This window comes from Eulemur rufifrons, chromosome 15, assembly GCF_041146395.1.
Source record: "Eulemur rufifrons isolate Redbay chromosome 15, OSU_ERuf_1, whole genome shotgun sequence".
NCBI classification, from domain to species: Eukaryota; Metazoa; Chordata; class Mammalia; order Primates; family Lemuridae; genus Eulemur; species Eulemur rufifrons.
In genome coordinates, this window is record NC_090997.1 from 39,746,903 (window position 1) to 39,762,001 (window position 15,099).

The 15,099-nt window shown below is 38.7% G+C and overlaps 1 protein-coding gene across 1 annotated transcript in view; it reads left to right on the plus strand.

Moving 5' to 3' along the window:
• The window catches only part of BCKDHB (branched chain keto acid dehydrogenase E1 subunit beta), a 280,099-nt gene that overhangs the window by 225,927 nt on the left and 39,073 nt on the right, over positions 1-15,099 (plus strand). The window lies entirely within an intron of this gene.

The following is a 15,099-nucleotide window of genomic DNA, read 5'->3' on the forward strand; positions in this document are numbered from 1 at the left end:
CTATTATTTTAAGGATGCCATATATCTGTAGAATTGTGTATATGGTGTATACATACATATATATTCACATAAATATATACACGTGTGTGTTTTTAATCTTTCAGAATATATATGAGTTGTTACTTTTTTAGAAGTTTGATTGTGTTCTCTGAATTATATTGTTTCCTCTAGTTTCCATTTTTCTGTTTATTTTGGTTTCTTTCTTTTGTCTTATGTATGGTGATGGCTGATTGTTTTTATTCAAGACTGAGGCATCAAAAGCTGACCTAGATTGTGGTATATCCACACAATGGGGTATTATTCAACTCTAAAGATGACTGAAGTACTGATACATGTTGTAATATGGATGAACCACCAAAACATTATGCCAATTGAGAGAAGGAAGTCACGCACAATCGATCACATATTGAAAAATTCAATTTATATAACATATCCAGAATAGATAAACCCATGAACACAGAACGAAGACCGGTGGTTTCCAGGGGTTGGGGAAGGGGACAATAGGGAGAAACACTTAATGGGAACAGAGTTTTACTTTAGCGTGATTAAAATGTTTTGGAACTAGATGGGGGAGGGGGAGGTTGCACAACATTGTGAATTCACTAAATGCCACTGAATTTTTCATTTTATTTTATTTTATCTTTTTAGAGACAGGGTCTCGCTCTGCTGCCCAGGCTGGAGTGCAGTGGTGGGGTCATGGCTCACTGCAGCCTCCAACTCCTGGGCTCAAGCGATCCTCCTGCCTCAGCCTCCCAAGTAGGTGGGACTACAGGCATGCGCCACCACGCTGGGCTAAATTTTTTATTTTTTGTAGAGACAGAGTCTCACTATATTGCTGGTCTCAAATTCCTGGCCTCAAGCAATCATCCTATCTATATCAGCCTCCCAAAGTGCTGAGATTGCAGGTGTGAGCCACTGCACCTGGCCAGAAATGGTCACTTTCAAATGGTAAATTTTATGTGACTGTCACCTCAAAAAAAACTTTTGTTTTAAAGAGCTGCCTGGGAGATGTGTGGACGTGCATGTGGCATGACAAACAGCACCTTCCTTTCCGGATGATTAGGCAGGAAGCTGATCACTGTGAGAGCCCCAGCACTGTTGGGGCCCTACATGAAAGGATCTCCTCTGGGGCTTTTTCATAAGAAAAATGTTCTAATCTCACCCCTAAAGGGCAGCAGCCCAGTTCATTAAATTTTGCTTGGGTTTAAGGTCTGGACGTGACATTAGATCCCATGTTTTCCACCTGTGTGTCATTCTGTTCTTGCTCTGAACCTGACATTCCTGCTCCCCAATTCTCTCCCTCTCAACTTCTCCAAAGATAAGCCTCTGGTCTCCCCTAGAGCAGCTAGACACCTTGTTCTGCTCATGGGGTTCCAGGGGGAGAATAGGGAATCCTCTGGTTTTCCTCCCTCCCCTCCACCCTGCTGTGTGCCCCACCGAGGGCCTTGGACAGCCAGCCTGCTTCCTCCCACCGGAAGGCCCGCCCTCCGCCACCTGTCCTGCTGTGAACCGGGGCTTCCTCCCCTGGAAACTCCTCTTATTTCTTTCAGTTTTCTGACAGTGTGCTCATGTCCTCTCACCTGTTTTCTTTGTCATTGGAGTTTAAACTTTTTAAAAAGTTTTCTTCATTATCATTTTAATGCCACCTAAGAGAGGAGAGGAAGTAAGCGTGTTTGTGGCTCCACAGGCTTGTTTAACTGTGCCTTTCTTTCGAAATCTTGTCGGGGGAAATTTTACCTCGGAGTGATAAGAATACTGCTCGGCTGTCAGTGCTAAATGAAGCTGTGTTCTGTGGCAAATTGACAAATTGCCTAATCTTTTCCCGTGGCTGGGTTTTAACAGTTAAAATGATGATGGGAGGTGGTGAATGGTGGCAGGACATTTATTAAATGCTGATTATGTGCCACGTGGACAATACTTTATCTCCTCAGGCTTTGAGTGCAAATGACTGAAATTAAACTAATGTTTACCTGTCTTGTGCGTTTGGTTTTGTAAAGTATTGATTCTCGTAACTCTCTTTGAAGTTGGTGACAATTAAGTAAGGTAGGGTCTGGGAGCCCTAGATCATCAGCCTGTGCCTCTAGCACAGGCTTCTCCCAACGCCAGTGTCATTACGCGTTGACATCATTGATTCCCCAGCAGGAAGGAATCCTGACTTCCTCATCACCGTGCACAAGGTAGCTTGGTGAATTATTGTGGAATATATGGTGCTCCTATTATAGGGATAATAATTTAAAAGGAAGAAAATAAGTGATAAATATAAAATGATCTCTGAAATCAGTGTCATCTATGACTAAAACTATAATAAGATCCTTATGTTTACAGATTGTTACTTAGTGATCCTATTTTTTCTTCCAAGAAATCACCTGGTACACGTACACTTCATTGTGAGTACCAGAAATCTAGTCATGTTAGTTTAATCAAGGTGGAAATTATTCTAGGGAATCCAATTTTAGGAAGAACTCTAGGGCTTGTAAGAATTAGAAAATTATCATATAACTTTTTCTTTTATTCCCCCACCTCTCCCTGCGTCTCTCCCTGGGGACTTGTATCTCCTCTATGCTGCATGCCAGCTTCGTTCTTTTCTCTCTGCTGACTGCTTCTCCATTCACTCATCACCTTGTGCTCGGGTGCTTTAAAATGCCAACCTCTCCCTGCTGCCTTTCTAGCGTGGCTTCACATAAATGACAAACTCAATATTTGTTCATTCTAATTCCAGATTCCCAGGAGTGAGAATAATTGGCCCAGTCCGGGTCAGGTGTCTACTTATGGTCCATAGCTGGGACAGGGTGTGCAGGTGCCATGGATGTGGAGGGCTGGCAAAATATGGTATCTCCACTAGAATATACTTGACAGGTCCCTCTCTCTGAAGGAGTTGCTATTATTGGTGTTATTATTTCTTCATAAGTAAGGTATTTTATCCAGAACTCCATAGATGAAGGTTAAGGTGAAGGGTGGATGGGCATGTTCTCCTTTAGAAGACTTTGTGCAGCAGAAGAGCCACCTGGGGCTGGTAGTGAGGATCCTTCCAGAGTATCCTGTCTGATGCTGCTCTTACTATGATCAAATAGGAGCATTCACTCCCACTAGAAATAGTACATTTTCTCTGTTTCCGCAAAAATTTCTCGAGTGGTCATTCAGATGTCAACAGCTAAGAAAGCAATTGCAAATAGAATTTGGGAAAATGGAGCCTCTATTATGCCACGGATTGGGAACCACACGTGAGCAGATGAATTGTCAAGTTTCCATCTCCGTGATTCTCTAAATGTCATGGATTGAAAAGGGAATAGGAGTAGAGGTAGATTCTGAGAGAAAGTCAGAAAACCAAAATGGCAGAGAGCTACTGAGCTGCTCCATAAAGCGAAGTGCACATGTCATCTAGAGAGAGTGGTCCTGAGAGTCGCACAAGGCCATCTGTGTGCTAGGCCTTCTCCGAGTTGAAATGAGACACTGAGCTGAACTTAAGAAAGGGAGAAATGATGATTAGTTGCAAAGATAGACATGGACTAGAACTGAAAGCCTATCTGGGCTCTGAGGCAGCCCTAGGAAAGTGGCTTCTTGTTTCTTCCCTGATGTTCAACTCGATCTTATTTTTATGCTCTCTTTGGTTATCTCCTCTCTTACTTTCACTCCTCAGAGCAGGGGAATCTGATTGCATTTTGACTCAGAGTGACACTCGAGCCCCCAGTCAAGATAGTAGAACTTGTATTAGTGCACTGATGCTTTTCTCTGAAAAGGGCCGTAGGGGCCAGGGTAAATAATGGGCGTGATGATGCTTCATGCACTGTCCGGTGTAATCAGAAGGTGATATCATTGATTTTTCAGTCCTCCAGCCAGCCAGCCACCCAAAGTGTCTCTCTTGGTAAGAAGAGTGCTGGGTCACTCTCATAGTTTCTCTGGATGACCCAGAGATAAGGGCAACCAAGGGTGGCCATAGGACCTCCTAAGGCTATGTATAGAGGGATACTATCTCTTAGAATGCTCCTTAGATAAGAAAGTTATCTGGAACCTAAGATGAATATTTATTCTGTGGAAGAGAGCAGAAAAGCCTTTATAGGTAGGCGCACATCAAAGATTTAATGTGAGAAAAGGGGATCAGGTGGACCTCACAGTTTTAAATGACACTTTTCTTTCAAAATTGTCCCTGAAACTTTCAAAGATTATAAGCATTGCAACCTGCTTGAATTTTAAATTTAATGGATGTTGTTCTGTCAACTCCCTGACTTGAAAGTTGCATTAACCAAAGACGTGCCTTTAGATGTAAGTTTAAATAAAGCATCTCTAAAGAAGACTCAAATTCTATGTAATTTTACATAATTAAATGTAGCTATTTTGTCATACTACAATTTTCTGCTTTGCTCCTTATGTCTACAATTTTGATGTTCATCGTGGATGTGGATGGTTTATTTCAGTGCACACTTACCCACATTTGTAGGGTGCAGATGGTAATTACTCTCTACCCAAAACCAGACAAGATGCCCCAAGTTCTCAGTTTAATGACACTTGGTAAATTTTTAGCAAAGAAAATAGTGAATACTCTTCAAATGTGAGCACAAACAATGAAGGCAAAAGTAATTTTCACAAGGTCGCTTCTACTCCTGCTGCTTTTCCGCCTTTCCACTTCTCTACCTGTCATTGGTGAGGACTCGACTGAGCATATTGACATGAGCATTTCTAAATAGGCTGAGATTACTGTCCAATTCTAAGGGTTAATATGTTTTTGATTAGAAGAAACCATTTTTCAAGAACCTATCTTCAGGAAACACTTACCTTCTTGTCTCTTCAAATAAAGAATCATGCAAAATGTCAAAGTTTGAAGTCCTATGAGTCTTATGTGCAATTTTTTTCTCATTCCCCTTCCATCACACATGAAACTTAATATTTTGAATTTTCTGTGCTTTTTTGTGTAGAAAATTATTCATGTACTAAGCTCCTTGAAGTTAGAAAAGCTGACCTCAATCTATGAGCATTGTCATATGTACTTTATTATCATAAGCACAGCACAGGGCTGTGGGCCAAGGCAATTACAAAAGAAATGTAGGATCAAGTCCATGCTACACAGAACTCATAATCCAATGAAGTGCAAGGAGTACAGCTGTATTTACAATTTTCTTTTAAATAGATAGACTTAACTCTCTAAAAGTCTGAGGAAGTCTACGTAAAAATATTGAGATTTATGAGTATGAAGAGTATGTTAATATGGCAAACATTGTATAGGTAGTTTGTAGGTGACTGACATTTGTGCAGCCCTGTGCTTACTTATAGTCCGACAGCTTTGCAGTGAGCATTGGGCTACTTGTAAGGAGGGTCACATCACTGTTATTTATGCCATCAACATACAAGACATTTGAGGCAGTGGACTAAAAGTTACTAACAATTCACAAATACTTCCAGCCAGCATGACATGCCCTTTCTTTTTTATAAAGTTTGGAATGACTACCCGTAGTCCTACAGTGATGTTCTGCAGCTTCTTGTTTTCTTTTTAAATCCAAATGTGTGTATGATTCTTGGGCACTAAGATTTTGAGTAGGTACCACTTGCATATTTATATTTTTACTGTGGAGTTAAACATGAAATTACCCCAAACCCGAAATGAATAGGACCGACTGAGGAAGGGAAGAGCAGGTAGCTAGCATCCTCAAGACACACCACAAATTACCAGGGCTCTGAAGCGGACTACTGGCAGTGAAGAAGCCTGCAGAGATGCACAGATCATTGAGTTGGGCATTGGATGGGTGGGGAGAGGAGATCCAGGTGTGTTTGTGTCTCCACGTGGGGTGAGAGGGCATGAGCCGTGATGTCCTGGTGAGAGGATAGCCCTGCTCTCTGATTTTTCAAAGTAATTTTGAGACAAGTATTACCCTACAAGTAACATATCTTTATCAATCTGTTTCAGAGGTAAGTAGAGACTCTTCCCTCACCATTTTCCTCAGGCCTCTTTGTTACATCCATTTATACCAAAGGGAGTGAACCCACTCAATTGTCAGGAACCTCAACTCTGTGGCTCTCAGCTGAGATTAAAACCAAAACTTGTTCACACTGTCAAAACAAACTCATGATAAAAAGAGCAAATGTTGGCAATTAATAGTAACCTAGATTTGCTTGTACTTTGGCTTTCCCTGGTACGAGATCAGTGAACCTGTTGAAAGCAAAGTTGGGGCCAGGAATGAGTTCTGAGTAGGAGGCTACGACATGACACTTTTGGAAATATTTGAAAAGCTAATGATCTCAGTGCAACTGGTATTAGTCTTTCAGGTATAATCACTCAAAGATGCCTTACGGTATGTGCAGTTTGTGTTTTTATTAGTGAGGAGTGTGTTTCAATGTGTTTCAACTTTCTGCAGGCAATTTTACTCTCTAGACCAATGCCATAACCTTAAACCTGGAATAATAAAAGCAAGAATTTCCCTGTTGTTTGGCACTGAGCTCTACTCATTAGCTGCTAATGAAGCAGAAGTTGTAGAGCTGAATTCCATGTGGGCCAGTTGGCTTCATATTGAGAGGAACATCTTTCAAAGATGCAGATTGAATTCTCATCCCTAGGCAACATCAGGGAAATGCCTATCATGGGACACAGTTTGATCTTGAGGAAAGTGTGTGGATGTTTAGTATATTGTATCCCATAAATATAACTGGGAAAAACCCCCACTAAACATGGCTTACTGTTTAGTACAACCCTAGCATCATGTTCATAGATATAGTCAGCAACATTTCTCTTTAATGGTGAGAGGAAAAATCTAAATAAACAAAGAGACCAAAAAAAGTCCAATTTTGGCTTATAGTCCAAGTGTGCTGTTGAACCTAAAAGTGATATTTTGTTTTGCATAGAATGCTTCACACATTTTCAGTGTTGTTCTTGGTTAGTCTTATAAAAGTCTCCCATTTTCTCATTTCATAATGTAGTGCCTGACCTATAAAGAGTAGAAAATAAGGTACACAAGTCAATTCCTCTATGTACCCATCCATCCATCCATCCATCCATCCGGACTTCCAACACAATTTTGGAGAGTATAATTTATCCTTTCTGCATTAATATTCTCTTTGCTCACTCCTTACTTCTTTGAAATCTGGCTTAAAATCTAGCTACTCTCCCCATATTGCTCTCACAAAAGTTACCAGGGATCACTTAACCTTCATGTTCAATGTCTATTTTCAATCCCCAGCCTTTGGACAAAAGGGCAAAAAGGTGAACTTGGGAGGTAAGCCATGTCCCCGTAGCCCTGGCCCTATGCCAGCTGGAAGGGCAGGGATGAACAGTCTCGCTGTCAACCACCACACCAGCAACTGGACTATATTTGAACAAATAACCAGAAGTACTCTCTTCCAAACTCTTCTCTTTTGACTTCCATGACTGATTATCCTGCTTTTCCTTCAACCTACTGACCCTCCCAGGGTTGGGTCTATAATTTTTGGGGCTCAGGACAAAATAAAGATTTGAGTTCTCTTATTCAAAAAACAAGAAAAATTCCAATTAAAGGTACTCAAATATTTTTTTTCCTTCTGCAGGTTGTCTCTTGACTTGTCATGCTATCTTTTATTTGCAATTTAATGTCATTCATTGTAAGTAAAGAGAAATTAAAAATTTAAATTATTAGCATGAATTTTACCATTTATCTTTGCATACTGCAATGCAAATTTAGCTCATATAAATAAACAATTATTATTTTGTAGTTCATATGTACATATGTACATATGCATTTCATTCTTACCAGAACAGTAGAATCACTGCGCAAAACAAAGTCTACTGTTTTTTATTTCACTTACTGACATGAACACATTCTACTCTCTATGATCAGCTTACTGATGAGTAAGGAAAGACTAAATGAAGAAGGAACTGTGGGTTTCATTATCTTTCCCTTTCTTTCTATGCCATCATTTTCAGTGTAAGTGGTTGGTTAAAACAGGGCAGTAACACAGGTAAGAAAAGATATGACAGGGTTTCTCAGTCATTCATATTGCTTAGAATGTCATTGATTTATTTCAAACCAGCAAGTTGTGGTTTGAACAGAAAGTATGGTCTCTCTGGGCTTTCAGCTCCCACTCCACATCTCCTTACTCAGTCTAAGATGGGATATGCTTTCCTTGGACTCGCTTTGAGTCTTGCTGGACTGCCACACCTTGTGAGTGCACTGGAATTCTGTGCTTACGAGACGCCATGTGTGAGTGGGGAGGCAAGGAAGGTGGACATGCACATTGTGGATCGTTCCTGCCCTCGCCCACGTGCTCCATTGCCCCATCCGAGTTGTCTTACAAAGCACAAGTTCAAAGATAAAATTTTTAAGAATTTCAAGACTGTGGCAACAGAGCATTACGCTAGGCTTGAAACTCTTCTGAATGTGGAGCCTCATGAGACTGCACAGGCCATACACCCATGAAGCTGGCACTGGACGACTCTCTCTGGTTTCTCTGTGTCATCCAGTCCACCAAACAAATGTCATGTGTAGTTCTGTTATCACCTTCTTCTCTTTCTAGATTGTACTTACCTTTATAGCTTCAATGAATCCCCCTCTGTCTCACTCCCAGCTTTTTCCCAGGCTCTGAGTATCTAACTGCTTGCTGAGTACATCTCAACATATACCATTTCTAAGATAAAATCCACAGTTTTCCTCCCAAAGCTGTTCTTCCTGGTTCAGTTAACAGAACCAAAATCCTCAGTCATTTGGTCCACAGTCTGCAGAGTGCTGATAACATGGTAGTTCAATATACACTGGCTTGTTGACCATATTGAAAATCTAACTCCAGCTACACTATGTAAGATTCAGGCTCAATCATTCAGAAATCAGTTGTTCCGGTTGTAGATTCCTCATGTCCTTATTGCTTTTCTCTTCCACTTTTCAAAGTCATTCTTATATTATGTTTTCAAGCCCTTGGACAGAGTCAGGGAATGAAAACAAAGTTTAACCATCCACTTCTGCTTAGCACTAACCAAGAACTTTAACAGGAGAGGCATTGATATAAATAGTTAAAATGGATTCTGGGATTTGGAGTGGATTTCATTTACATATGCTCACAACTTTGCCTTTCAATCATTCCTACATAAGCAGTTTTGTTTCTTTTTTTCTTTTCCATTTCCAAATTTTTATATACATGCACTTTTTAAAAACTCCACCAGTGGGCCTCAGACTTAGGCCCTGTCAAGGGCATACTGGCTGCTGTCTTATTATTTGTATTCTTCTTTGTTGCAGGAATTGTAATTTTATGGACTTTAATTACAATGTCATGATATTTCCAGTGCTTCCCTCTCTGGTTAGGCCATAAATACAATGACAGTATTTTGTTGTTTTTCTGTCACTTCCCATTTAGACTAGAACCCAGAAAAGGCTGAAGGATATTAAAAACAACAGCAGCAACGAAAAAGCCAAACAGAACTAATAAAGAAAGATGGGGGTTTGGATTATTTCAAACTTCATGATGATATTTGGCTTATAGTTAAGTGAGTTTCAAGTCAATTCCTGTTTTTATGGGACCCTCTAGGTCAGTTTCTAGCTATCTTTGCATTAGGTTTGGCAGTGTGGAAGGACTAAACTGCCTTTTTGCCTAGTTAGGGTTCAGCCAGTCATTAACCACCTGCAACACTGAGGTAGAATTTTTACTTATTTCAGCCAGCCCAGGAACTGGAAATAATGTGCTATTTGTATTATAAATCCAAAGAAATTCCAAAATAACATGTGGCTTCCCAGAGGTGACCCGGAGAACTATTATGCCAAAGGAATAGGATGCCAGCTTAGAACACAGTATCAGCCTCTCCATCCAATCTGCATTCTGGCAGAAATTAAACTGCTGGTTATTTGTGAAATTTGGGAGTAATATTTTAATAAGACTTGCTTCTAGGCTGTCCTAAGATATATTTCATTTTATGATACATGATAGTAATCCTCTAATTTAAAGGTATTTTCTTTCATACTGTTATTTTTAACAGTATTAATAGTTTTGTGACATTTCATTATGCAACATCAAAGACAATAAAGTAGAATACCACTCAATAAAAAAACATTGATTGAATTTTTGATGCACATAGCACTGTGAGTTATGAAGTAGAAGTAAAATGAATAACTCCTATCTTCAGAAAAAGAATTTCTTAGAGGTGACAATAATATAGGTCTATGACTAATTAAAGGACAGCACACCACAATATATAGTTCAGTTAAAGAAAGAGGTTAGAAAAGAAAGAATCCAGATCCCTGTGAGGAGAAGAAAGTGAGGCTTAAACTGTCTTTCTCTATGGAAAGTTGGTGAGTACCAGAGAGGTCATCCATCTATTCAGAGAACTAGTGAAAAATAAAATCTCTAAGGGCTTTTAGACATTGGTAGATGCTGCATGATATTTTTCACTTCTTTTGCCCATAAGAGGGCATGACATTTCCAAAGACTTGGCTGTGTAGAATAATGAAGAGTTGGAGTATGGCTTAATTATGATGGAACTTAAGAACTTGATGGAGTAGCTTGTCTTGATGGGATAAGAAATTATTTCTTAAAGGGAGTAGAGTGGCAGACAGACATGAGAAATATTGATACAGATTCTTTCTCTATTTTTAATTGTGTCATTTGTCTTTTCAGTGTTGAGTTGTAGGAGTTCTTTATATATTCTGATAGATATAACTCCCTTATCACATATATGATATGAAAATATTTTCTCTTGTTCTGAGAAAATATTTTTTTATTTCAGAGTATTATGGGGGTACAAATGTTTTGGTTACGTAAATTGCTTTTGTACAGTTGAATCAAAGTTATAAGTGTGCCCATCACCAAAATAGTGTGCATTGTACCTGCTGGTGTAAATTTACTCATCCTCTTCTTCTTCCTCTCACCTGCTTGATTTCCGATGAGTTTTATTTCCATATGTGCACGTAAGTGTTGTTCGATTAGATCCAATTTAATGATGAGTACAGGTGGTGTTAGTTTTTCCATTCTTGTGATACTTCACTTAGAAAATGGTCTCCACATCCGTGCTTGAATGTTTACAGCAGCACAATTCACAATTGCAAAGATGTGGAAACAACCCAAGTGCCCGTCAATACATGAGTGGATTAATAAAACATGGTATATGTATACCATGGAGTACTACTCAGCTATAAGAAACAATGGTGATATAGCACCTCTTGTGTTTTCCTGGATAGAGCTGGAACCCATTCTACTAAGTGAAGTATCCCAAGAATGGAAAAATAAGCACCACATGTACTCACCATCAACTTGGTTTCACTGATCATCACCTAAGAGCACATTTAGGAATAACATTCATCAGATGTCGGGCAGATGTGTGGGGGGGGGATGGCTCTATACATACATAATGAGTGCGATGCGCACCGTCTAGGGGATGGACACACTTGAAGCTCTGATTGGGGGGTGGGTAGGGGGGACAAGGACAATATATGTAACGTAAACTTTTGTATTCCCATAATACGCTGAAATTAAAAAAAAAAAAAGAAGAAGAAGAATGGTCTCCAGTTCCATCCAGGTTAATACAAAAGGTATTAGTTCACCACTTTTTTTTATGGCTGAGTAGTACTTCATGGTATACATATATCACATGTTATTAATCCACTCAGGTATTGATGGGCACTTGGGATATGGAGAAAATATTTTTTGATGGTATCCTTTGAAGTATAAAGTTTTTAATTTTGATGAAGTCCAATTTATCTATTTTTTTGTGGTTGCTCATGCTTTTAGTGTCATTCATATTTAAGAATCCTTTGCCAAAACTGGGGTCATGAAGATTTATCCCTATGTTTTCTTCTGATATTTTCAGTTTTAGCTGTTACCCTTAGTTCTTTGATCCATTTTGAGTTAATTTTTGGAAATGGTATGAAGTAAGAATCCATTTCATTCTTTTGCACGTAGCTATCCAGTTGTTCCATTACCATTTCTTTCCCCAATTGAATTTCCCCAATTTTTGACAACCTTGTCAAAAATCAGTTGACCATAGATATATAGGTTTATTTCCGGATTCTAAATTCTATTCCATTGGTCTATATGTCTATCCTAAGAATTGATAAGTGGGGTAGATTTCTGTTCATCCTATTGAGTTGAACATTGTTGCTTTGTTTTCTCTCTTGAGCCATTGTGGTATCTGACCTTTGACCTTTAGCTTTTGGGTGATTTTACACTGGTGATTGTTTATTGTGTTGATCTGTGTATAATGCAGTCCTGAGTACTTCCTGCAAGGCAGGTCTTGTCTTGACAAATTCCTTCAGTGTTTGCTTGTCTGAGAAAGACTTTATCTCCCCCTCATATATGAAACTTAGTTTTGCAGGATACAAAATTCTGGGCTGGGCATTATGCTGTTTAAGAAGACTGAGAATGAGGCTCTAATCCCTTCTGGCTTGTAAGGTCTCCGTTGAGAAGCCTGAAGTTCGTCTGATGGGTTTTCCTTTGTAAGTTCCCTACTGCTTTTTTGCCTTACAGTTGGTAGGAGTGCCATTTTCATGTTTATTTTGGCCAGTCTGATAACTATGTGTCATGGTGTTTGCCTCTTTGCAATGAATCTCCCAAGAGTCCTTTGAGCTTCTTGCACCTGGATATCTAGATTTTTAGCAAGGCTAGGGAAATTTTCCTCAATTATGCCCTCAAATAAATTAGCCAACCCTTGTGTATTTTCTTCTTCACTGTCAAGGATGCCTATGATTCTTATGTTAGGCCTCTTCACATAATCCCATATTTCTTGTACGCTTTGCTTGTTCCTCTTATTTCTCTGCTCTATCTCTGTGACTAACTTGTTTAATTGAAAGGTATTATATTCAAGCTCTGAGATTATTTCTTCTGCCTGATCTAACCTATTCTTATGCTTTCCACTGTGTTTTGTAATTCCTTGAATGAATTTTTTATTTCCAGAAGTTCTGTTTGAATTTTCTTTAATATTTCAATTTCTTTAGTGAACATTTCATTCATTTCCTGCATCATTTTTGTGGTTTCCTTGTGTTGGGTTTCCATTTTATCTTGCATTTCATTGAGCTTCCTTCCAATCCATGTTTGAAATTCTTCATCTGTCATTTCAATATTCTGATTTTGGCTGGTATCCATTACTAGAAAGCTGGTGTTCCCTTTTGGGGGTGTCCTTTCACTTTGATTTTGATACTTCTGGAGTTCTTTTGCAGATTTCTTCTCATTTGGAGCAGCTATTGCTTTATGTTTGGATTTTCTTTTGTTTAGATTATGACACACACAGTTTAATTTCTGAGCCAGTAGGTGGTGCTTGTGGGTGAGAATAAACCACACCCTGTATGATGAGTCAGTAAATGCAGTAAAAGGGTTTGCAAATTGACCACCCTGTCAGTAGGTAACAAAGCAGACAAAAACATACACTGGGGAAAAGAATTCCTATTCAATAAATGGTGCTGGTAAAATTGGATTAGCCACATGCAGAAGACTGAAACAGGATGTGCATCTCTCACCTCTCACAAAAATCAACTCACAATGGGTAACAGATTTAAATCTAAGGCATGAAACCATAAGAATCCTAGAAGAAAATGTTGGAAAAATGCTCATAGACATTGGCCTAAGCAAAGAATTTATGAAGAAGATCCAAAAAGCAATCACAGCAACAACAAAAATAAATAAATGGGACCTGATCAAATTAAAAACCCTCTACACAGCCAAGGAAACTATCATCAGAGTGAATAGACAACCTACAGAATGGGAGAAAATATTTTCAGGCTATACATTGATAAAGGGCTGATAATTAGAACCTATATAGAACTCAAGAAAATCAGTAAGAAAAAATCAAAAAATCCCATTAAAAAGTGGACAAAGGACATGAACAGAAACTTTTCAAAAGAAGACAGTCTAATGGCTAAGAAAAATATGAAAAAATGCTCAACATCTCTAATCATCAGGGAAATGCAAATCAAAGCCACACTATGATTCACTTAACTCCAGTGAGAATGGCTTTTATCGAAAAGTCCCAGAACAACAAATGTTAGCATGGATGCGGAGGGATAGGAACACTCATACACTGCTGGCGGGACTACAAACTAGTACAACCTCTGTAGAAAGTAATATGGAAATATCTCAAAGAGCTACAAGTAGAACTACCATTTGATCCAGCAATCCCATTATTGGGCATCTACCCAAAAGGACAAAAGACATTTTATAAAAAAGACATATGCACTAGAGTATTTATAGCAGCACAATTCACAATTGCAAAGATGTGGAAACAACCCAAGTGCCCATCAATACATGAGTGGATGAATAAAATGTGGTATATGTCTATCATGGAATACTACTCAGCCATAAAAAACTACCTCTTGTATTATCCTGGATGGAGCTGGAGCCCATTCTTCTAAGTGAAATATCACAAGAATGGAAAAACAAACACCACATGTACTCACAATTAAATTGGTACTAATCAATCAACACTAATGTGCACATATGGGAAGTAACATTCATAGGGTGTTGGGCAGGTGGGAGGGGTGAGGTAGGAATGGGTAAAATCACACCTAATGGATACAGTGCGTGCTTTCTGGGGGATGAGCACACTTGTAGCTCTGACTTGGGTGATGCAAAGGCAATTTATGTAACCAATGCATTTATACCCCTGTAATACTCTGAGATTAAAAAAATTGTTTTAGTTATTCTCAGTTCCTTGTAATACACTGAATTTTAGAATGAGCTTCAGCTTGTCAATTTCTACCAAAAAGCCACCTACAATTCTAATGAGCGTAGTAGATCAGTTTGGGGAATACTGGCATATTAACAATGTTAAGTCTTTATATCCATGAACATGGAATGTTTTGCCATTTGTTTAGATTTTCTTTAATTTGTTTCAACAATGTTTTGTAGTCCAGAGTATAAATGTTATCCTTACTTGATGATTTTTCCTAAGAATTTTATCCTTTTTAATGCTATTGTGAATAGAACTCTTTTCTTAAGTTCATGTTTGGATTGTTGCAAGTGTATAGAAAGATAATTTTTGTGTATTGATCTTATATTCACCAAACTTGCTGAGCACATTTATTAGTTATGGGAGATTCTTAGGATTTTCTATGTACAAAAATCATCTCATTTGTAAATAGAGAGGATTTTACGTCTTCCTTTCCCATCTGTATTAGGGAAATATCATCCATATCTTAGGTTTGGAGGATAGGTATATAATCCAGACATACA